At 39.3% G+C, this 25124-nt stretch overlaps 1 pseudogene; it reads left to right on the forward strand.

Annotated features, from left to right (window-relative positions):
• Positions 1-21174: 21174 nt before the first annotated feature.
• LOC104875563 overlaps positions 21175-25124 on the forward strand; it is a 5377-nt pseudogene continuing 1427 nt past the window's right edge.

The following is a 25124-nucleotide window of genomic DNA, read 5'->3' on the forward strand; positions in this document are numbered from 1 at the left end:
CCAGGAAGGATCTGAAGCAAGTATATACGCCCACAAGGAGAGTGAAGAGAGGGTCCTGAGCCCAGACTCACTGCAGGGGGAAGGGCAGATCGAACCTGCAGTTGACTCATGACTTCTGGTGACCCTAGAGACCTCAAACAGAGAGACACACCAATGGAGCAGAGTGGTGAACACTCGAACTTCAGTGGCTGGTGAGTTATTAGGGTTTGGACATCCCCCAGGAGAGAGCGATAGGCCACTAGCCATCTTGGGGAGGGGCCAACTGAGCTCAGAACTCAGAACAGCTTTCAGGCTGGCTCCATCTAGTGGCTTCCTGTGCCCATGTCAGAGTTCAAACATGCAGGAGGTCAGGGAGCTCAGTTTGAGCCAGCAGGGGCAAATGGACTGTTGGAGACCTCACAGGTCCAGTTGTAGCCTCACAACTGGAAACCAGCATGAACGTCAGTGGAACTAAAGGTAAAGGCTTACTGGGATTATCCACTGCCCTATGGCAAACAAAGCTATGGCTGGATCACTGGGATTAATGAGCTTGGACCTGTAGCATGCCTGCATTGACTACCAGTGACAGCAGAGACACACCTTGAAGTGGACTTTTCATTTCTACTTTTTTCTTTTTTTATAGATTTCTCCTTTCTTGTTTCTGTTTTTATTTGTTTTTTCTTGATTGTTCTTATTTTTATTAGTGTGAACAGTCTCTACTTTTCTTGTTGTTGTTTTATTCTGTTCTTATTTATGTTTCTTCCTTCTCTCTTTCCCTCCTGCCTTTTTCACAAAGTTTGCATGATCTTCCTTTGTCTTCTAGCCTTACTTCTAATTTTTTCTTTGTCTTCTCTTTCTCTATCTGTCCCACCCAACTCCTTCTCAATTTTCTTCCCAGAAGGTAAATTTGCTATATTGTGAACTTATTTACTGCAAACATTTTTGTTTTGATTTACACTTTGTTATATAACTACAAATCTAATTCATATAGTTAAAGGTGGCAAATTAATAGTTATCACAGTTTGTCCTTTTCTAGGCTGTATTTGATGCTATTCTTAATGATGATTATACTACTTTAGCCAAGGTAACATAACTGTTCTAATCAGTTGTTCTTCCTGGTATACCAAGCCTGAGATTGCCTAAGAGTCATTAAAAATACTATAGGCCAGTGCCAAAGAAGCAGGGCCTAGGCCAAGTAGGCAACAATTCCTCATCCCCAATAAAGTAAAGAGGTAGGATCACACAACAGTCTCAAAATCCAAATGCCAGCTATACCTAGAAGACACCTCCAAGAAGCAATCATTTCCTAAGGGTTCCAATACTAGCAATAAAGACACTCACCATAAGCAACTTGAAAGCATCAACCCAGGAATTAAAGCAAAAACAACAAAAACAAAAACTAGTAATGAGAAAACACTTAAACAAGATGCAAACCCAGACCTCCAGCTCACTAAAGGCAAACCCAGGGGACAATGAGGTGGAACAATACAAGAGTCATCCACCTGGAATACTTGAAGTGGTAACAGTGAAAGTAATGATGCAGTTGAAAGAAGCTCTAGAAAAAAATCAATCAGAAATAATTTCTCAGATAACTACAGAGATGGTGACCATAATGAAAGACACAATTAGTAACTCTAGAGCAGATACAGATTTAAAAAAAAAAAAAAAAGGAAGCTGGGGGTTTGGCTCAGTGGTTCTACTGCCTGCTTTGCAAGCATAAGGGCCCAAGTTCAATTCCTGGTACCAAAAAAAAAGAGTTTAGGAAAATGATGGAAACTACAAATACCCAACATAGGAAAGAAATGGAATACATGAAACACATCCAAGCAGATATCCAAGAAATTAAAAAATACCATTGAAAGTATCCACAGTAGAATGAGTGAATGTGAGCCCAAAATATCACATATAGAATACAGTATTACAGTTAGCAAATATGAAAAGAAAGATTTCTTAAAAATAGCAAGGGAACATGAGAAATCAATCCAACAACTGCTAGATGATACAAAGAATAACTTAAGATTGACCAGAGTTAAGGAAAAAATAGGAAACAACACAAAAGACATAAACTGTTCACTGAAGTAATTGCAGAAAATTTCCAAAATAAGGAAAAAGAATTTCACATACAGACGAGTGAGGCATATGTAACTCTAGCCACGATCAGAAACATCAACACCTAGGAGAAAAGGAGGATGGGACAAGAAAAAAAGTGAAAATAAAAGGAAAAAATGGAAACAAAGCTTTTGTACTTGAGGAGGGGAGGTGCTTGAGGGGAAGATTAGGATAAAATTAAATTAAATTTAAAAGATACTGGCAAACAGAATGCAGCAGATCATCAAAAAGATTATACACCCTGACCAAGTGGGATTCATCCCAGGAACTAAGGGATGGTTCAACATCCACAAATCAATAAATGTAGTACAATATACTAACAGAACCAAAGACAAAAATGATATGATCATCTCAATAGATGCAGAAAAAGTATTTGACAAAGTCCAATACTCATTCATGATAAAAAAAAAAACCCTCCAGAAAATTAGAATAGAAGGTCTTTATCTCAACCTGATAAAAGGTACCTATGAGAAACCAACAAGGCAAAACCTGACAACTTTCACTCTAAAATTAGGGATGAGACAAGGATGTCCACTGTCACCACTCTTGCTCAATATAGTTCTGAAAACATTAGTCACGGCAATTAGGCAAGAGAAAGAAATAAAGGGAATAAAGGCAGGAAAGGAAGAAGTTAAACTGTCACTATTTGCTAATGATATGATGCTCTACATACAAGACCCCAAAAAACTTTGAGACCTAATAACCAAATTCAGTAGCACAGCTGGATACAAGATCAACACTCAAAAATCAATAGCCTTTCTGTACATGAATAACAGACTCACTAAGAGAGGAACTGGGGAAACAACACCTTTCACAATAGCATCCAAAAAGAATTACCTAAGAATCAATCTAATGAAGAAAATAAAAGGCCTCCTCTACTTTGAAAAATACAGTGCTCTGAAAAAAAAAAAAGAAAAAGAAAAGAAAAACACAGCATTCTGAAAAAAGAGATCAAAGAGGATATCAGAAAATGGAAAGTTTAGCGGTTCCACTGCCTGCCTTGCAAGCACAAGGACCTGAGTTTGATCCCCGGTACAAAACTAAGTGAATAAATAAACAAATAAATTTCTGGGCTGGGGACTTAGCTCAGTGGTTCTGCTACCTGCCTTGCAAGCATAAGGACCTGGGTTCAATCCCCACAACCGGAAAAAAAAAAAATGGAAAGATATCCTTTGTTCTTGGTTAGAAAGAACCAATATAGTGAAAAAGGCCATACTTCCAAAATGGCTATATAGATTTAATGCAATCTCCATCAAAATTTCAACAGCACATTTTACTGAATTAGAGAGAACAATCCTAGAATTCATTTGGAACCAGAAGAGACTGGGAATAGCAAAGGTAATTCTAAGCAACAAAGACAATGCAGGGGGCATCACAATCCCCAACTTGAAACTATACTACAAAGCTACTGTGATAAAATAAACAAACAAACAGCATGGTAGCGCCAGAAAAACAGACCTGAGGATCAATGGAAAAGATTAGAAGATGCAGGGGGGATTAAAAATAAAAACTCCAGACATACTCAGCCACCTTATCTTTGACAAAGGAGCTGAATACCTTCACTGAGGGAAAGCTAGCCTCTTTAATAAATGGTCCTGGAAAAACTGGTTTTCAGCTTGCCAAAGATTAAAACTAGACCCCTTTCTTTCATCATGTACTAAACTAAAATTGAAATGGATCAATGATCTAAATATTAAATCAAAAACACTAAATCTTCTGGAAGATAGGTTAGGTAGAATTCCTGAAGACACTGGCATAGAAAAAAAAACTTTATGAACAAAACCTTGGTTGCACACAACTACCACAAAGAATCACCAACGAGGATCTTATTAAAAAGCTTTTTCATGGCAAGAGAAACAACCAACAAAGTAAAGAGACAACCCACAATATGGGGAAAATTTTTACAAATTGTTCCTCAGACAAAGGAATACAATCTAGAATATATATAAAGAACTCAGAAAAATCAGACCTCCCAAATTTAAAAACCTAATCCAAAAACAGGTATCTGAAATGGATAGACACTTCTCAGATGAAGAAGAATTAACAGCAAATAAATATATGAAAAATTCATTGGTCATCCATGAGATGCAAATGAAAACAGTGCTGAAATTTCATCTCACTCTGGAAAGAATGGCTGCTATCAAGAATTCAGCCAATAACAAATGCTGGCGGAACTGTGGGAAAAAAGGAACACTTCTCCACTGCTGGAGGGAGTGTAGACTGGTGCGACCCCTGTGGAAACTGGTGTGGAGATTCCTCAAAAAACTAAAACTCCAGGTTCCATTTATTCAGATATTTCCTTTGTTGGTATCTTCCCAAAGAATTAAAAGCATCATGGCACAGTAACATACCCACATTTATGTTTATAGAGGCACAGTTGATAATAGCTGAATCTTGGAAACAGCCCAAATGCCCATTGACTAATGATGAATAGTTAAAGAAGATGTGATTTCTTAATAAAATTGGAGTACTAAGTGATAAAGAAAGATAAACTTGAAACATTTATAGCTAAATGGATCCTCTTTGAGACCATATTCTTAAATGAAATAAACTGGACAGAAATGTATAAAAATACTGCATTGTTTCTCTGGTGTGAGAAACTGAAAGTGTAAATGAGGACCAAAATGTATAACAAATATTGTGAAATAGGAAGGAAATGCTCAAAAGCAAAGGGGAAAGGAAACTAGGGCGTGGTGCAGGGAAAGAAAAATGGAAAAGAAGGAAAAATGGAAACAAAGCTTTTGTAAATAAGGAAGGGTGGAGAGGTTTAAGGTAGGGAAGGGGAATTGGAAAAATAAAAACCAAGATATATTATTTACAGGTACAAATTTCCTAAGATGAATGTGATCATTATAAACTTTATTTTTTTAAAAGATCATGTGAAGTGAAAAACGCATTCTGTAAAGTAGCAGTGTACAAAATCAACGTACAAAAAGCAACAGCTTTTCTACATGCCAATAATGAATTTGTTGAGAAACAAAAAAGGAAAACTAGTCTTATTCACAATAGCCACATAAACAAAAAGAAAAGAAAAGAAACCCTAGGAACAAACTTAACTAAAAATGTGGAAAAAAATAACTAGAAGATAAACAGATCTTGCATGTCCATGGATTGGGAGAATCAACATTGTTAAAATGTCAAAAATACAATCCCCATCAGAATGTCAATGACATTCTTCACAGAACTAAAAAAAAAAATTCTAAAATTCAGATGGAAACACAAAAGGCCCTGCATGTGCAAAACAATCTCAAAGCAAAAGGAACAGAGCTGAACGCATCATAATACCTGATTTCAAGACATACTACAAACTCATGGTAACAAAAACAGGGCAGTATTAGCATAAAAAGAGGCTTGTGAAACAACAAAAGAGAATAAAGGACCCAAAAATAAATCCATGCACCTTCAGCCAATTGATTTTCAATAAAGGTGCCAAAAATGTACATTGGAGAAAGTACAGGATGGCTTCTTCAACAAACAGTACTTGGAAAATTGGATATCCATAGAAAGAAGTTTGAAATTCCTCACCTGATACAAAACCCAATCCAAAATGGATCCAAGTCTAAGGTCTTGAAACTCTAAAACTACCACAGAAAAATATAGGGAGAATACTTGAAGATACTGGCAGAGGCACTGATTTACTGGACAGAATTCTAAAGGCACAGAAAGCAAAAGCAAAAATTTGCAAATGGGATTACATCAAATTAAAAACTTCTGCACAGCAAAAGAAACAAGCAAAAAAGATACAATCTACAGGATGGAAAAAAATCTTTGTCAGGTTCATCTAACAAAGGAGTAATATCCAATATATAGAAATAACTTAAAAATCTAACAACAAAATAGTAAAGCAATTTAATATTGGTCAAGTGATCTGAATAGACACTTCTCAAAAAGAAGAAATACAAATGGCCAAGAATTACGTGGAAAAAATATTCAGTATTATTAGCCATCAGGAAAATGAAAATCATATCACAGTGATATATGGGCACCTATGTTTATAGCGGCACAGTTTGTAATAGCTAAAACTTGGAAATAGCCCAATTGCCCATCAGTTGGAGACTGAATAAAGAAGATGAGGCTTTTCTATAAAATGAAGTACTATTCAGTCATAAATAATGAGAAACTCAAGTCATTTATAGCTAAATGGATGCATATTGAGGTCATTCTCTTAAGTGAAGTAAATAGGATGCACATGTATAAATACCAAATAAGTGTAAATAAGGTTCAAATTGTATAACTGATAAAGTGAAATAGAAAGAAAGGGGCTAAAGGAGTAGGGGAAGTGGGAGGGGTAGGAGAAAGAAAATAAGGGAAAAGAAAAAAATATGAGAAAAGGAAAAAACAGAAACAAAGTCTTTGTAAATAGGGAAGGGTAGAGGGGGTAAAGGGAGGCAGCGGTATGGGGAAAAAATAAGAACCAAGATACATCATGTAAAGGTACAAGATCGCAATGAATGTAACTGTACTGTATACCTAAAAAGTACCAATAAACTCAATTTTTAAAAAATGGAAAAGGAAAATCAGAACTACATTAAGATTCCATCTCACTCTGGTTAGAATAAAAATCACAACAACAACAATATTAACAACAACAAATGCTGGTGAGGATGCGAGGGAAAAAGGAGCTCTTAACACTTTCAGCAGAAATGTAAATTAATATAGCCACTATGGAAAATAGTGCTAAAGTTCCTCAAAAAACTAAAAAAAACTGCCATATGATCCAGCTATCCCATCCTTGGGTATGTATCTGAAGGGTTTGAAGTTACCATGTAAAAGATACACTTGCATACTCATTTATGGGTAACTATTCATAGTAGCTAAGACATACATTTCCACTAAAAATGTGTAAGAATTCCTTTTTCTCCATGTCCTCACTAGCATTTGTTATTTTGTTTTTGTTTTTATCATAACCATTCTAACTAGAGTGAGATGCAACCTGTCATTTGGATTTACATTTTTCTGATGGTGAATAATATTGATAATATTTTCATATATTTCTTGGCCATTTATATTTCTTCTTTTGAGAGGTGTCTATACAGATCACTTGCCCATTTTTAACTCAAGTAACCTAAACTTTATTTAATAATTGTCCCAAAGCACTGGAGTAGTAATGCGGGCAATTTGGATATGCCAAAGAATAGCCATTAAATGCTTACTCTAACTGAAAAGGTAGGTGATAGTTCTCAATCAGGAAAGAAAAAAAAATACTAGGGTTGTTAAGATCTACAGTATAATTAGGTAGTGAGAGAGAGTATATTATTACAGTTGTTCTTTCTTATTATTATTTGAGGGTGTGTGTGTGTGTGTGTGTGTGTGTTCAGATTACTGCAATTATTAGTTAAAGATCTAAAGCAGGTTCAACCTACCATATTTCCATTCAGTTCACCAATCTTGCCCTTGCAGAAACTGGAAGGATCCTGCAGGATACCCATAGATTACAACAAGCCTGACCAACTGGTTATCCTGATTATAGCTGCTGTGCTAGACCTAGTATTAATGCTAGAGCCATCTCATGAGGCCACGAGACAGGGTATGTGGCCAGTGATTTGGTGAGTGCACTCTTTTCCATTCTGCATTCACATGGGACTAATAACAATATTCCTTCACACAAAAGGTAGCTGTAGTATGCTAGAGGCCTTGGTAAGACACAGGTGCTGCAGCTTATGGAAAATAAACTCAGGAAGTTTCCAAACCTCCCAGTTTAGTTAAGTTTTTGGAGTTCCATAGTTGGGGGCATGCCAGAGTATCTGCTCCAAAATAAAAGACAAAAATACTAGTGTATTCATTTCTGGAACAAAGAAGGGAATATGGTCTCTCAGGACTTCCTTGGATCCTGCAGATAATACTCTTCATACCTAGGAATACTGCACCAGCCCACACCTGGCAACACGCAAGGCCACCAACTTTGAGCAGACCCAGAGAAGGAAAGAGTTGCCACTTTATAGCAGATCTGTCCTGCCACTTAAGTCATGTGATCTACAGCCCTTTTATACAAGTATAGGAGTAGGAAAGATATGGACTGTGGAGCCTCTGGCAAGCCCCAGTGGAAGAATCGCAAATGGAGGCCCACAGAATTTTGGGACAGGACAACGCCTCCTGTGGGGGAGAATTCTATGTCTTAGGGCCTTAGGCACACTAGGCAAGTGTTTTGCCACTGAATATCCCCAGCCCCTCCTTGTTTAAATGTTGGATACAAGTAGTATATAAAGACAAGCTGAAAATGGTAACAGCTACACGATAGCCACCTTTAGAAATGCCCTGAAAAAGTACAGAAGGCAGAAGAAATCTTCCCAATGGGAGGAGTTTTAGTCAGTGAGCTTGGTCATCCTTTGTCTGAGGTGAAGCGATTGGAAGATTCCTACACTGTGGCAAACAGCCTGGCTGCAAGGGCCTGGAAGGAGACCAGGGTAGTGCCTGTTGATACTCCTTTGCTCAAAGTAACTGTCGACAGATATTTGTAGCAACACCAGGTTGAATGAGATATGATTGCCAGGACTCAGACCACTCAAGATGGAGGGTTAAGCCATATAACCAGTAAATTACCACAGCCTGCTAAGGTGACGGCTGAGGATGAGGGAAATTTAGAAAGGAGAGTGAAGAAGAGGGTGAGTCCCAGTTTCGGCCCTGTCCCAATGGCAACAATGGCCCCTGTAGTTTATCCCAATAATCCCTTCTAAGCTTCCCTGAGCAAGAGGCTGATGGGAACCATGGACAACAGTTCCTTGAACCTGTATTGAGGGGTGATCTGTGCATTGCAGAGGATGCACAGTGGCAGCAATGAAAGTGGACTCAAAATCTCTTTATTCAGGGTATGCAGATGACCAATAACCTACCCGACAGTTGGACAAAGTGGAGTTTCATAAAGGCAGGTTTATCCCAGGAAGACACAGGACTCCTCCAACATAAAGCTGGCTTGGGGACTCCCCACTGCCCTGGCAGAACCTATTGCGGAACTGTGCTGCAGTCTGACTCTTTTTATCCAGTCCTGTTTTCTTCCCTTCCTCATCCTACGTATGGCAGATCTGTATCCTAGTCTGTTGCCTCTTCTTGCTCCCTCCTGAAGAAATCTCTTGTGGGTCTAACCCCACCTTGGGGTTTGCTTCTCTGTAGACTCCAAATAACAGGCTGCATTTTAGTTGGACGCTGTGAGCGGAGAACAGCTTTGTGAACAAGGCACTTTGTGGGTACAGAGAATTTTTATCATTACCCACTCTTCCTATGATAGGTATCATCATTACCTCCTGGCAGGAGTTGAGGAGTGACTGAGTGGAGCGCGCTAGCTATCATCTCAAACACTAGAAATGATGGATGAGATAAATCTTAAAACTGCATTTGATCAGTTCTCTTACTTCAGTCATTTTCTACTGAAGAGACAATGTGAATACCTGCAGAGTTCCTTGCATTCTGCCAAGAGCTAAAGGACTCTGTGTTTCTGTGGAATTCAGTAGACTTGAACAAAACTTAGATAATTTAGGACCTAACTTGCAAAACTGGGCAGGCTCTTTTGTTGCTGTAGAACTCCAAACTGCCCATCAGAGGAGACCAGTGAGCAGCAACCCCAACTCCTAGCTCACAACCCAGTTAAGCAAGCGTCACCGGAGCCAGGACTGGGAAGTTTATTTTTAAAAGTCTTGCATATCTTCTGCCTGGGACCCTTCTGTTTACATCTAGAGACTTTCTCACGTACCCTAAGATAGAAGTGAGTGTTAGCAACATAATATACTGTCTCTCTCAAAGGTTGAAAATATTCCAAATGAAATGAAGCTTTTGAGTGCATAGAACTCATCTGGAGATGGGATACCCTTCTACTACCTATCGCTTGTTAACAGACACCACGTGTGCACAGAAAACAGCACTAGGTTGGCTGAAATTTTACAATTAGAGACCACTTTCAACGATGTTGCCCAAAGGCTAATGAGATCCACAAAAACTGCAGAAGGCAAGTGTTATTGCTTGTGTCTATCTAGATGTCCCCCAAAGCCTTCTGTGGTCATAGGTGGGGGGGTGGCTGAATCTAGAATGTGGGAAGCTGGAACTGATTCACAGTGCAATGCTATTCCCAAGGGCACTAGGATTAAGGGTGTGAGTGCTATGTGCCCTAAGCAGTCTTAATGAGATAAAAGGGACAGAACACACTGTTAAATTCTCTTGTTCCTTTGGTACTGTCTGTTTGCCATGAACTGTTGTCCCTTTGCCACCCTGCCTTGGAGCCAGCTGGACTGAACCTCTCCAAACTGTAAGCCAAATAAACCTTTCCCCCTTTAACTTTGGGTGTCAGGTATTTTGTCTCAGCAATGAGAGAAGAGTAACTAAGACAGCAAGGATCTGGATGTGGTGGTACACACCTATAATCCAAGATACTTAGGAGGTTGAGGCAGGAAGATCACAAATTCATAGCCAGTTTGGAAAATAGTGAGAACCTGTCTAAAAAGTAAAAAAAAAAAAAACGCGAGGGCTGGGGATATAGCTCAGGATTAGAGTACTTGCCTAATACATGCAAAGGCCTGTGCTGGGTAGAGGGCAAGGGGTGTGACACAACATGATGCAAGCAAGATAGGGATTGTCACTGCATCACACAGGGAAAGAAAGAGACTCAAAAGTGAAGATTAACTAACTGTATTATATACCTAAAATGTACCAATAAACTCAATGAGGAAGAAAAATAAAGTGAAGATTCACCCAAGACCGGAGTCAGGGCCCAATTTTCCTCATTTCCTTACTAGATTGACTAAATTTAAAGACTAAACTTAGTCTTTCTGGTTTATTATTTATTCTTTACTCTTCACTACTACTCTTTACAATAATCTATTTCACCAACCAAGGCAAAAATGTCAAACAATGTCATATTGAAGATTTTTTAAAAATCATAACTACTGACTATATTGGATGTGATACTGTGATCTCCCTTCAAAGATGAAAGAATCGCTCCCAGCTGCTGGTTTTCTTTTGGCCAAATGTAACTACATTGATAAAAATTTGGCCTCTTACCAGGGAAACCTGCAAAGTAGCATTAGGGTATAAAAGCTAAACCCTCTTGCCCTGACTTGAGACAACTCCCAGGGTCATCTTGGGAGATTCTGAACTCCCAATAGGGTCAGTTGAGGACTCCACATCACAACTCAAATTCTTCTCTCCTTTTCAAGAGGTTTAGATCCTAAAAGAAATTTCTAGTTAATCCCCAGCTAATCTTCAATAGTACTAGTAGTCTAAGAAAGCAGATACTAGCTGGCCATAGTGGTACATGCCCATAACCCTAGCATTCAGAAGACTGGGGCAGGAGGATTGCTGGGAGTTCAAGGCCAGTCTGTGATAGATAGCAAGACCTTGTCTCAAAAAATAAATAAATAAATAACAGAAAAAAGATCCTACTTTAGGATTTTTAAATAGGATCACCCAGCTAGAAATGAGGATACTATCACTGGTGGTAGGTGGCATAAGGTCATGGGGCAAACATTTAAATTTTTACTTCTGGTGAATTGGGTTGGACATACTGGAATAAAGCATTGGTTAGCATGATATATCAAGCACTAGAGAGAAATATGGGCAGCATAGTAATAAGGACAATTAAATTGAGTGGCTATTGCTAAACACAATTGACACTGTGGAAAAAGATCATGGAAAGCTGAGAGTGATTAATCATCAATTAAAAGCTAAATGTGAAAGCCAGATGGCCTCTTCCATAGCATGTGAAGAGTCTCATCACCTGCCATGGGAGAACAGAAGAGGTTCAGAATTAAACCCAGGTCTTAACAATAAGAGTAGTTCAGTTTCAAAGATTAAGCACTCAGCTAAGGCTAAGACCTTGCTGGGAAAGAATCAGTCCATTGTACATGGAATGGTGACATCTGGATTCTTGAATGTGTAGATTCCCTATTTTGTCCTGAACCTTCTGAGCATGCAGAGTCAGCTCACTACTTCCCAATATAGGATAGACCTTCCTCTTTTTGAAGAGGATGTAGAAGCTTCTGCTCAGAAAATAACATGCCCATCTCATGATTTGCCCTCATTTCTCTTCTTGGCTACTGGGCTGATAATGAAATTTAAATCACAACATAATACACCTATATAATATCAAGTAATAAAACCAGAGACTAAATTTCCCTATGTTTAGGCAGCCTGATAAGGAAGTAAGAAAAGTAAGTCCTAACCTTGTGAACTAATAAGGGTAAAGAGATTGTACAAGACCTAGCCAGCACATACTGGCAGGAGGGTGGAGAAGATGCATGGGACTTGATTCCAGTGGGGCTGGACTAAGGAAAACAAACATAAGGTTGAAGAATACACTGTTTATTGCTTTCATAGCGTTCTTCTAGGATACATGCTATAACACCCTGGCAAAGACACCAGGCAATGAGCCACATTAAGTGAAACAGGCATACAAATATTGCCACAGCAGATGATTGAAAAGGGATTAAAAGACTAGGCAGCTGGGTATATATTATACAAGGCTAGAACACCCACCAGAGGGCTGTATTGCATGGGACGTAACAGGGAATCCATCACTTTCCAAAGCAAGAAAACACACCAGCACTGCTAAGAAGTTCATCGGTGGCTGCGCTCTATTGGCCAGGGCTGATGCTATCAGTGCCCTGGACTCTGCCTGGAACTGGACTCACTGATAACAATGAGGATGAGAATGTCAAGATCTTCCTCTCTGCAACCAAAGGAAGCCAGATGTCATGCATAAGTGTCAGAGGTCAGATGAGTGTAATCAGTCCCACGAGTAGCAAGGTAGATGGGGCATCCAGAATGCCTTGAGACATATTTATGGAGATGATTAATAGAACACAGGGATCTCAGGGAAAAACAAGCGGGAAGCCAATGATGGTATTACTCAAACATAAAACCAAAAGAAATCAAATGTGGATAATCAAGAGAGCAAGGGCATTGTCCTCAATAAAACATCAAGGCCCCTTGCCCAGTTTCTGAATTTGAGCAAATGTTTAGATCCAAACAAATGCCTAAAAGAGAAGACAGATGTCCTAAATGGAAGGATCCTGTAACATCATGGCAAGTATACATGGTAATGTTACTGTGTTTCCTCCAGCTGGGCGTACATCCATTTACTCAGGTAACCATACATTGAGGAAAGGAGACTATGGAAAAGAAGAGTTGCACCTAGGATCCAAGATGACATTAATTCCAAGAGTTCAAAAATTGGACCAAGATCCCTCAGTAGGTCATCTAGGACTTAAGGACTTAGGTAGTACCTGGATTCTTAGCACAAGTCCTGTTCACAGGAAGTCAAATTGGTCTGCAATCCACACAGTAGTCATTTTTTGACCCCCAAATGTGCAGCTGGAAGGACATATTTAGTATTTGGTAGAACCACCATATTGGTACATTGCTGTGGGATAAAAGCTATTATAACATGAAAGCCAAAGGAAAAACTGAAACTATATTTCACTTTATGGCTCACAAGCAAGGCAACAGTCTTCAACATTGAATTATAGAGACGTGAAGGGGAATATGATGGAGTGGCAGCAGCAACAAATCCTCTCCAAGACTCAGAATACAGACACTGGAAAGTAACTTGGGGAAGGAAAGAGGTGGATCCCTGAGACACAGGAAAGACCTTAAGGAGGAAACATGAGCCTACAGAGAAACTGAAGAGACAAACCACAATGCAGAAAAGGAAAGGCAACCAGCACTTTCTTCCTGGGTCCTGGCTCCTGGCTCATGGTGTGAGAAAGATTGAATCTACAAAGACACAGTGAAAGTGGTGACTCCAGAGGCCTGCAGGGTGAAACATACCAGTGAAAGACAGCAGTGGATGTTGTGCACTGTAAAAGCTAGTGAATGACTCCAGTCCAAGAGACTACCATGTTTCCTGGAAATTTTGCTTGGTCAGACATAATTTTAGGGAGGGGCCAACTGAGTCCAGGACTCAGAGCAGCCTTAGGTCAGCTTCATATCAGGGCTCTCAGTCTTAAACTACAATGACTAGGTGAGAGACAATCACAGGAGACATCCATATCAGGGAGCCATGGGTAGGCTGGCAAGAGACACTCAGAGTGTTATAAGCTAAACTTTACAAACTAAGGCCCCAACCCCACAACTAGACATAAGAGCGACGCTGAATCTCTATGAATTTGAAAGTCCCAGAACCAATAACAAGCCCTAATCCTACAGCTGGCACGCTGGAATTATCCAACATGGATTGAGACTCTGACTCCTCCTTTGTCTATCAGAAAGAGCAAAGTCACACAATGAATTGGACACTGACACAAAACTATAGACTCCAAAAGATAACAATAGGCTTTCAGAAGATATAGATAAATTAAGCCAGTCCTTAAATATAGTACAAGATCAAATTCTCTAGCAGCAGTTGTGTTACAAAATAGAAGGGCCCTTGACATACTGACAGTGGCCCAAGGGGGAACATACCAGGTGCTAGATGAAGAATGCTGTTATTTTGTAATCCAGTTAGGGATTGTTAAAGCAAAGATTAAAGAATTATAGCAGTGCCTTAAAGAGCAAAAAGATGATGGAATTCTTGGGGAATAGACCAGAGCTATTCCTGGCTTCCCCAAATTATGCGTTGGCTACATCCCTTGTTGAGCCCACTGGCTTGTATATGCCTTTTAATCATGATAGGGCCCTGTCTGCTTCACTGTTTTCAAAATTTCTTGCAGGAATACATGAGGGCATTTACCAACCAGACAGTCATGAAACTCATCATAGCAGGATACGGGCTACTGCAGCAGAGGGAAGAAGGCCCCACCCACCACTGCCCCCACCAGATCCAAGTTTAGCCCCAACCTTCACCCCTTTGTCATTTTGAAGCAGCTCCAGAAGAGACCTTAACCCAATAACCATAAAACAAAAAGCCTGGAATGTTAGATTTCCCTTGCCTTAAGATGATTTGCCACATGGAATAGCAGCCTCCATGTTAAAATATGGCTTCTCTCAACAAAGGACAGTATTTTTCTCCTGCCAAAAGAGTAACCTGATACTTGCTACCTGCTATCATCTAGGGATGTCACAAGCCCCTCCTAGTGATGTCATAGGCTCCTCCAATCTCTTAATCCTACCTCACTCAACTCCACCCCAGCTCAGACTAATCCCACTCCGCTCCTATAAAAGAAGCTCCCTGTTCTGCCATGTTGCTTTTCTCTATTTTGTTCAGAGACAGCCCAACAGATCCTCCCCATAATAAAGGCTTATTATGGTTCAGGGGTGGGGGAGATAACAACAGGCTTGAAATAACAGAGAAACTGTCTCTGATTGTTTCATTTTTTCTTTGAGAGAATGAACATTATTTGTAGTTCTGCTTTTTTTTTTTGTCCCTATTTTTGTTTTTTCATTCTTCCTTCCTGTATTTGCACCAGTTTCCTATACTTGGGTAGTCTTCCTTTGTCCTTCAACCTTGCTTCTAATCTCTTTTTCTCTTTTTGTTCTTTTTTTATTATTATTTTTCCCTCCTGTCCCTTTTAAGTTTCTTCCCTTAGGGTAAAATTGCTCTAATCCATGGATATTTACTATGTATAATTTTCTGATTCATCTTAGATTTTGTTATATAGCTATAAATCTTGTATTTATGGTTAAAAGTGGCAAATTATAAGTTATCACAGCTTGTCATTTTCGATCTGCGTTTGATGTTATTATTATTTGCTGGTTGTACTACTTTAACCAAGGTGACCTAGTTGCTGTGATCAATTGATCTTCCTTGTATACCAATACATAGATTGTATGGGAAACATAAAATACTACAGTTCAGTACCAAAGAAATGGGTGCTCAGCCAAACAGGCTGCACCCTCTCATCCCTAATAAACAAAACAGGTGGGGGATCCTGGGACAGACTCAAAAACCAAGTGGCAGCTACACCTAGAAGACATCTCTGAAAAACAGTCATTTCCTAAAGAGGTCTCAATACTGGCAATAAAGCTACCTACCATAAGCAATTTATAACCATCAGTGCAGAAAACAAATTTAAAAATAAAATACAAGAAAACATAAAAGCAAGATGCAATTCCAGACCTCCAGCTCCCAAAGGCAAATCCAAGAGGCACTGACATGGAAGAAATCAAAAGCCATGCAGTGAATTTTCTGAAATGATAGCAGTAGAAGTAACAAAACAGTGGATAAGTCTCTAGAAAAAGACAAAACAGAAATAATTGCACAGATAAGTAAAGAGACAATGACCATACTGAAGGACATAGTTAGGGCATCTAGAGTAGATACAGATTTTTAAAAATAGAGGAGTTTAGGAAACTTCTGGAAACCAATACAGAAAAGAACTAGATTCCATAAAACAGACTCAAACAGATATCCAGGAGATTAAAACTTTGACTGAAAGTATATACAGCATAATGAACCAATGTGAAAATAGAATATCAGATCTAAAAGACAAGGTGAGGGCCGGGGATTTAACTCAGTGGTTCCACTGCCTGCCTCACAAGCACAAGTCCTGAGTTCAATCCCCTGTACCCAAAAAAAAAAAAAAGACAGAGTTGCAGTTAGTAATTACTAAGTCAAAGACTTCTTAAAAATAGCAAGTGACGGTGCCAGGGATTTAGCTCAGCGGCACCACACCTGCCTCACAAGTGCTAAGTCCTGAGTTTGATCCCTGGCACCATAAAAAAAAAAAAAAAAACACTAAAGATAGCAAGGAAACAAAAAAAAAAATCAATGCAATAGCTGCTAGACAATGCAAAGAAGAAGAATATAAGATGAATTGGAATAGATGAAAAATCAGAAGATAGCACCAGGAACATAAAAAAAAAAAAAACTGTTCACAGAAGTGATATCAAAAAGCTTCCCAAGCATGGTAAAGAATTTGACATACAGACAAATGAAGTATATAGAACTCCAATTAGCCATGATCACAAAAAAAAAACTACATCAAGGCATATATAATAGCCAAGATTCTAAAAATTCAAAAGATATATTAAATGCTGTTAGAGAAAAGAAACAAATTACCTACAAAGGAAAACCCATCAGAATCTCAGCTGACTTCTCAGTACACATCCTTGAGTCAAGGAGAGCTTGGAGTAAAATATTTCAAGCCCTAAAAGAAAACAACCTCCAACCCAGATTGATGCATCTCACAAAATTATTTTTCAAAACTTATGGAGAAATAAGATACTCTCATGATAATGAACACATGAAGAAGTTCATGACCACCAACCCAGCACTCCAAAAAGTCCTGAAGGATTCTATAAAAAGACAATGAAGACAACAATTCCAAGAATCCCAATAGAATGAATCCACCAGAGAAGGCAAGCAATTAAATAGAGGGAAAGAAAGGGAACCAACAACAGGAGAATAATATGTTGACAAGGACAAGTCAATACCTATCAGTTATAACTGTCAATGTGAATGGTCTCAATTCACCAGTCAAAAGAAACAGACTGGCAGAAAGGATTAAAAAGCAAGACTCAGAGAGGGTGTGGTGGTACATGCCTATTATCTCAGCACTTGGAAGACAGAGGCAGGAGGATCTCTATGAGTTTGAGGCCAGGCTGGGCTACATAGTGAATTCAAGGCCAGCCTGACCTGCATAGCAAGACCCTATCTCAAAAAGAAAGAAAAGAGAAAGAGAGAGAGAGAGAGAGAGAGAGAGAGAGAGAGAGAAAGAAAACAAGCTCAAATAATATGCTGTGTACAAGAAACACATTTTTTAAGAAAGAAACACATTTAATTTAAAAAGAAACTCACAGACTAAAAGTCAAAGGATGGTAACATGGAACAGGCACCTAGAAAAGAGCAGGGGTAGCTATTCTATTTGCAGACAAAGTGGATTTCAAGCCAAGACTGATCAGAAGAGACAAAAACAGACACTATATATTTGTTAAGGTAACAATCCAAGAGCAAGAGATAACAATCATAAATATATACACACCAAATACCAGCACACCCAACAATGTAAAACAAATACTAAAGGATATGAAAAATCAGATAAGCACTAATACAATTGTAATGGGAGACCTGAATACTCCACTGTCACAAATAGAGAGATCAGCTAGATTTTTTAAAAAACAAAGAAATATCAGAGCTGAATCAAACCTTTGAACAAATGGACTGAGTAGACATCTATAGGATGTTCTATCCAGCAACAACACACAGCACATCCTGCTCAGTGGCACATAGGACTTTCTCCACAATACACCACATACTGGCCCATAGAACATGCTCAGGTAAATACAAAGGAATCGAAATCATCTCATGCATATTATCAGACCATAGTGCAATGAAATTGGAAATAAATGGCAAAAGACATTACTAAAACTACATAAACACTTGGAAAATAAATGATACCATCTTGAGCAACCAATGAGTCACAGATGAAATTAAAGAAGAAATTAGACAGTTTCTGCAATTAAACGATAATGTAGATATACCAAAACTTACGGGACATGAAGAAAGCTGTCCTATGAGGGAAATTCATAGCAGTGAATTCCCACAAGGGGAAAAAAAAGAGTGAGCTCAAATAAATAACCTAATGTTGAACTTGAGGTTCAAAATCAAAGAAGGATTAGACAAAAGCAAAACCAAAACTCAGCTGGGCAAACAAATCCCGTGGCTCCAGCTGAGCATGGTAGTACACACCTGTCATCCCAGCCACCTCAGAGGCTCTGGCAGGAGAATCACAAGTTTGAACTCAACCTGGGCAACTTGAGTGACTTACCAAAACCCTGTCTCAAAATAAAAAATAAAAAAGAGGCCTCAGGATATAAATGAGTGCAAAGGCCCTAGGTTCAATCCCAATCCTGAAAGAAAAAAGAAAACAATAAATAAAAAACAAAAACCTCCATCTCCAAATCTGCCATCCACAGAACACAGTGGCATGATGTAGACTCTGGGACAGGAGAAGTAGGGGACAGAAAAGAATTATGATGTGTTATATGCTGTACCAACCCTACAATAAATATAAATATTATGTGCTGCAATCATATGCTAATAAAAAATAAATACATAAATTTAAATAGAAGATAAAAACAGAGTTTTCAGAAGGGGTGAAGATTTAGCTCAGTGTCACTGCACCTGCCTCGCAAGCTCAAAGTCCTAAGTTCAATTCCTGGTACAAAAAAAAAAAAAAAGAAAGAAAGAAAGAAAAACCCCACTCCTACAGCCTTTTTGGCTGCAGCCCATGTGACCTCTTTCTTGAGCTGGCTCCGTCCACTACCTGCAGCTTTCCTTGATGGGTATTTCACATTCCTGCAACTCTAACTGCCTGAGACCCCCACCGCAGGGCTGGCCTCACTCTCACAATTTCATGCTTTACTTTCTGAGGAGCTCCCTGCAGGGTCACCAACCCTGCCACACACTACCTGACTCCCCAGGCCTTCCTTTGAAATCTGGGAAAAAGTTACCCATGCTCCCACAACTCTTGCATTCTGCTTGCCTGCAAAACCAGTACCACGTGCACGATGCCAAGTTCTGCTGCAAGCTTCAGCAATAGAAGGGTCCACTTGACTGCAGTGACCTTTGAGCATTCAGATGTCTGGGTAAAGTAATACAAATCCAGGTTCTGTCCAGGTTCTGAGACAGCTTTGTAGGAACAGGACCCCAGACCTCTCTTCTCAGAGCAAAGTCTTCCAAACAAGTTTAATTTTACATCATTTACCCCACCTGCAATGGGTGGGGTCTTGGCAATTACTGAGATTTAGTTTCTTTTTGCCAGGCCTGATGGTAATCCTAGCACTCAGGAGGCTGATGGCAGGAGGATCACCTCAAGTGTGAGGCCAGCCCGAGCTACACAGTGAGACCCTGTCTCACAAACAAACAAACAAAAAGTTTCATTTAAAGTGCTAATCTCTTCATCAACCATACCTTCCTCAGCCCCAACTACACGCTTCTTTCCTGGCCAAACTGCAAGTTTTTTCTTTGCTCATTTGTCACTATGAATCTGGGTGAAAGAAGTAAACAGTACCCATGGCACTGTCTGAATGCTGTGCTGCCTTGAAATTTTCTCCACCAGATCAATGATGGTGAACCTTTTAGACCTTTCAATGATAACAAATAGCCAACTGTGGCATGTGTGCCACGGGTTCACCACCACTGAACTAGTCTATCACCTTTAAATTCAAGCTGACACCCAGTCTCAGAGAGACAAAATGTAGACAAATTCCTGGCCAAAATGTAACATGAAAGGCCTATGGTCCAACTCCCAAAAGAGTCCTCATTTCCATCTGAAACCTCACAAGGAGTCTGTTTTCCACATTCCTCTCTGCATTCTAGTCTTCTCAGCTCCAACCAGAATTGCCTGTTAAGCACCACTAACTATATTCTAGAGCTTCTCTACCTGGCACCTCTAAACCTTTCTGAACCCTTCCTGCAAACCAGTTCCAAAGGCTTCTGGACCACATCACCAGTAATAGTCCTATCAGCAGCCCCACTTCTTGGTACCAACCTTCTGGTAGCTTTCCATCACTGTAACAAAATACCTGACAAAATCAACTTAAAGGAGGGAAGATTTATTTCGGCTCATGGTTTCAGTCCATGACTGGCTCCACCGTTTCTGGGCCTATGGTAAGGCAGTACATCATGGTGGAAAAGCATGGCAGAAGAAAACTCCTCACTTCATGATAGCCATGGGGAGAAAGAGAGGGGAGAGAGGAGAGGCAAAGGAAGGAGGGGGAGAGAAAGACAGACAGACACACTGACAGAGACAGAGAGAGTCAAAGAGTGACCAGGGCTGCAAGGTACCCTTTAAAGGCATGTCCACAGTGACTTTTTTCTCCAACTAGGCTCTGCCTCCTAGAGTCCACTACCTAACAACAGTGCCATCAGCTGGGGACCAAGCCTGTAACACCTGAACCTTTGGAATACATTCCAGATCCAAACTATGACAGTAGGCCACTGTAAATTTAACCAAGTAGTGACCTCAACTGCAGCTGCTCTGCCTGCTGTAGAGCAGATTGAGATGACACGGACATATAGTACAAGCAGGTAAATTGCATTCTTTTCTTACAGCAAAGATCATCAGAAACAGTTTGGATTCATTTAGAATAAACAACAGTATTGCACTTATAGTCTTGTAGATGGTATATATTTATTAGTTTGTCCTGCACCACCAGACCACCAGACTCTCAGCCAGCCCAGACTAAAAATTCCACAGGTTATCATACAAATTTTCTATAAAGATGACAACTGTGTCAATCAGACCAGACAGGAAACAGCATGTAGCAGCGGTGGTGAACTTATGTCACGTGTACTACGCTCAGCTGTTTATTACTGAAAGCTCTAAAAGATTCACCTTCACCGATCTAGTACATCAAGGACTTGTTCAGACAAGACCTCTGGTGAATGAAAGAGAAAAACTATAAAGATTTAGAATCTGCCACATCAGTAAAATTAGTGAACTGGGCTATACCAGGACATTCCCTCCAGAGTTAAGGACAAATAATTGCATCTTGTACCTCCTACTTAAGAAAAAGCAAACAGTACTTGGTAGGCCTCTTCAGGTTCTAAAGGCGTATTTCATACCAGGAAATACTACTGTCACTCATGTACCAAGTAACATTATAAGTTGCTAGTTTTGAGTAGGATCCAGAGCAGGAAATAGCTCTGTGGCAGACTAGAGTACAACAGAAATGACACTTCTTGGTCCAAACAACATAGCAAAAGAGAAAAGACATGACGAGGGCTTTATGAAAAACCCCAGGGGGAAAATCACAATAGGAGAGCCCAGAACAAAATCATACCCTTTGCAGTAGAGATGCATACACCTTTCCAAAAACAGCTCCTCCTGGTGTGATAGAAATGGAATGACCGTTAATGACTAAATGACTTTGCATCTAAAACAATCCAATATGAACTGGATTCTGTGAAATCCACCAAGCTATATGCAGCAATCCATTGCAAGTTGGAAGTAGTACATCCAGGAATGAATACAAGCAGTACTAGAAGCTACAGTAAGCTGTATCAGCAGCTTGCCACAGACTACGGGCTGACACAGCCCTATAACTGTACCTCACTGTCAGCTCTGTAGTTTCACACACAGGGAGAGGCAGGTTTTAGTGAATGAGGAAAAAGCCCAGCTTGGTTCTTGGATGGGTCTGCTCAATATATTAATACAAACCAAAACAGGATTGCATGCCCATCCCTCTCAGAGATAGTACTAGGAGTGACATGGAAAGAGCAGTGACCTGGGGTTAGAATATATACCAATGCATGGTACTGGAAAATGGCTCGGCTCCCTGGTCAGAGGCAAAGAAGGAGAGAGAATGGAAGATTAGAACAAAGAGTCTAAGTCTATAAGTTATGAGAGTAAACATACAGTGCATAGATATAGGTACTGCATGTTAACACCCACCATAAAGCATCCACTACTTAGTTTAATTCCAAAGAGGAACTATAAACCTCCATTTATACAAAATGACTCAGTGAGCTGTCATCAGTCAGCTCTGTCACTGGTTGCCCCAGTGCTGGCACATGGGCACACAGGAATTGTAGATAGTTCGTAGAATATTTAAAGATTCCAAATTTAAAATTCCCCATTTACATAATCTTTAATTGTCCCTAATTTTTTGAGACTAAACCATATTCGCACAGTAAGACATATCGTAGGCATTCAGTTAAAGTTTGCTAACTTGAATTTTGTAGGAAATAATGCTTACTGATTTGATTTGATTTCAGGTATAGGATGATAGAGTAAATATTTTCCCTGTGTCATCTACCCCACACTCAACAGTAGTAATGGCCTAAAAATCCACTACTACATGCCTTCACTCTTCAGATTAAAGCTTTGCTTCAGTTAAATGAAGATCCTGAAAGGTATCAAAATAACTTATGGCAAATAAGCTTCTCTTAGCATGATCAGTTTGACTTCAGCCTTGAACAATGATATTTTTTAGAAGTGAGGAAGAGTTATCAAAAGGGCATTGGCTACCAGATGAGATTCAACAATTGATGGGTTGGAGAAATTGCTAAAAATGAGTATAAACTCTACCAACTTCAGTTATTTTGCATTGGAGGACTAATTCTGCTCTCAAAATTACCTTGTGCCAAATGTTAGCTTAGAGAAAATGATACAAACCCCAAATTTTGCCTGATAATAAGTAGTTATGACTTTTTAACAGAAAAACAAGCCCATTAAAACACAGCCACTGAATCAACGTAACTAATTATATATTGAATTTAACTTCCTAAGAGGTATACAAGATCTTTTTAAGGGCATGGGATTCCTATCTGCACTCTTATTAGCAGACTCTGATTTCTTGTACAGTCCTGTGAGCTGAATTGGCCTGGATGCTGAAAGTTCTACCCAGGATCTCAGATCCAGCAGCTTCTCCTGATTCCTGGCATGCTCTGGGCAACAGAAAAGACATGCCAACAACACACATCTCAGTTTGCCCTCTTGACTTTCTCTAGAAATTGTTATCATGTGTGAAGAGATAAGGAGACGCAATGTAAAGAAATCTGCAGAGAAATGAAAAATGTTTGAGGAGCTAGAAATGCTAGTTGATTCTGATTTGATCATTATACATGGTATGCATGTACTGAATTATCATTCTATATCCCAAAAATATATAAAAATAAATATCAATTAAAATACAAAAAGCTTACAGAGCTCATGAATGAACAGAACACTTTTCAGGAAGGAAATAAACATCTTTTTTAACAACTGCAGCAGAAAATAGAAAATGATCAACAGCATCAAGCAACTGAGCTTGAATGTGAAAAAATGTTACTCCAGATTCACCGATAACAACCTTTCCATTTTCTAGTATTAATCAGCTACATTAAAAAAAAAAAGAGGCTCTCCATATCCAATACAGAGCAAAAACAAATATCAAATTGAAGTAGTCTGGTGGATAAATGAAATAAGAAAAGTTTTCAAGGCTTCAATTCATTCACAACATAGCTCTAGAGTAAAGGAAATTCCAGTAGCTGACACTTGTGATCAAAGTAAAGTTGCACTGGCTACTGTAGTTGTTGCCGGAACTCATGGACTTGAAGTTCAAGAGGAATCTTAATCTCCGAGTCCCATGAGACATCCTGGTGATAAACTCTACCACTGTCTTGAAGGAAATCACAAGAAACAACCTTTTGAGGAGTCCATTCGAAACATTGAAGACAGTTTAAGATTCTCAGGTTCTACTTCACTCCTCCTTTAAGAACTGACTACTTTGGTGTCATCTCCCATACCTGGAGCTACCTCTCACGTGAAAAGTAGTGTGGATTTGAATACAAGTTTGTCTCCTTTTTTAGATACTGGGAAACAAAGCCATGTGAAAACAGCTCCTTCTAGCAATGCTTCTATTGCTAATCAGAGAAAGCTAGATCAAAATATAAGTAGTGTCATTTTCACACATCATAGCCTTGGTCTGACATGAATAAAGGGTCACTAGCCAGTCATCTCCTAGTAAGCAGATTCTTAAAAATATAAGTGAATCCATATATAAACAGGATATGTAGCACTGATCACACAAATATACAGTTACTGATAGACACACAGCGTCCCTGAAATTACTGGGAGGCAGAACATTCAAAAGGAAGAAAGCCAAGGAAGAAAGTGAACATGAAGTAAACTGGTCCCAAGCCCCTTTAGATAAAAAAAAAAAAAAAATACTCTTCCATTTCCAATGGATAGTCAGTTTTGCATGAGCGGGCACCTGTTACACATAAACCTCTGGATCTGACTGATCAGTTTTTGGCTATTTAACATCAAGAGAAAAGCCAAGAAAATGAGACCTCCAAAAACAGATTTAAGCAAGTAAATATGAAGCTTTTAAACCCATTCCTAAGGGCCCTTCCTCAAGCTGTAAGGCCTTGAATATGAGCAGCATAGGCCCCAAAGCTTCCCCAGGAGTCTTGTTTACAGGAGTACATCCTCCACTCTTTGAGGAAATTCCCTCCAGACCAAAAAACCCACTGTTTCACATAAAAGAAGAAAATCCTGTTTTCAAAATCCCTCAGGGCCAGGGATTTAGCTCAGTGGTTCCACCGCGTGCCTCGCAAGTGCAAGGTCCCAAGTTCGATCCCTGGTACCAAAAAAAAACAAACAAACAATAAAATCCCTCTACATCCACATGAGAGTTAGAAAACAGAGGATTTTTTTTTTTTTTTTTTTTCCAGGGATCGAACTCGG

This window comes from Fukomys damarensis, unplaced genomic scaffold, assembly GCF_012274545.1.
Source record: "Fukomys damarensis isolate Sample0158 unplaced genomic scaffold, DMR_v1.0_HiC HiC_scaffold_28, whole genome shotgun sequence".
Lineage (NCBI taxonomy): Eukaryota > Metazoa > Chordata > Mammalia > Rodentia > Bathyergidae > Fukomys > Fukomys damarensis.